Source organism: Prunus mume, linkage group LG1 (assembly GCF_029339155.1).
Source record: "Prunus mume cultivar Tortuosa linkage group LG1, ASM2933915v1, whole genome shotgun sequence".
Taxonomy (NCBI): Eukaryota; Viridiplantae; Streptophyta; class Magnoliopsida; order Rosales; family Rosaceae; genus Prunus; species Prunus mume.
Window position 1 is genome coordinate 24,446,773 of NC_142698.1, and position 697 is coordinate 24,447,469.

Consider the following 697-nt stretch of genomic DNA (forward strand, 5'->3'; position numbering starts at 1 on the left):
CGTCAATTTTACTATCTTTTTCTATTAAATGCAGGCAAAACGGTCAGAAGACCTATTTGGATTTCATTTGAGGTAGGGGATAAACCCTAGTGTTGCATTTCCAATCAAATCCTGGGAAAATTAGGCATGAAATATTTAAATCTCACAGGGCCACAACAACCCTTGCATTATTTAAATAATAAATATGACTTTTTGTGATAAATATTTTGTATGGACTTGAATGGCCCGTTTCAATTAAAGGACTCGGCGGGGCTCGGCGGTCTGAAAATCAATTTCAATTATCGAACATAAAAGCGGCCCCTCTACAGGGACACAGTCGGTGAAGAAAGCGACCACTTGCATGTCGAAAGGGACCAGTTAGATATTTCTACAGCAGCACATGCATTATATTACCGAAATATCCTCCTTCAACACCAATTAAGCATTCAACGTTAAGTACAGGCCAAGAGAGATTAAACAAAATTAAATGCTTATCATCCTCTCGTACCGTATCATTGTTATCAAGGTATATGCATAATTTTATCATGTCAATTTTTTGAGAACGATGTGAATCCACACGTCTTTGGAAAGGGTTTCTAAAATCGAAAATGAATTGTTTCGATCTCAATTTATGCGTGTCATCTTTGTGGATGGACCATGCTAATTTACTTTGTATCGTTTTAGTTTTATTGGATGTCCTCGGTTGGTTTTTTATAAC

The 697-nt window shown here is 36.7% G+C and overlaps 1 pseudogene; it reads right to left on the bottom strand.

Moving 5' to 3' along the window:
* Positions 1–585: 585 nt before the first annotated feature.
* Positions 586–697, bottom strand: LOC148921383 (U6 spliceosomal RNA; annotated as a pseudogene).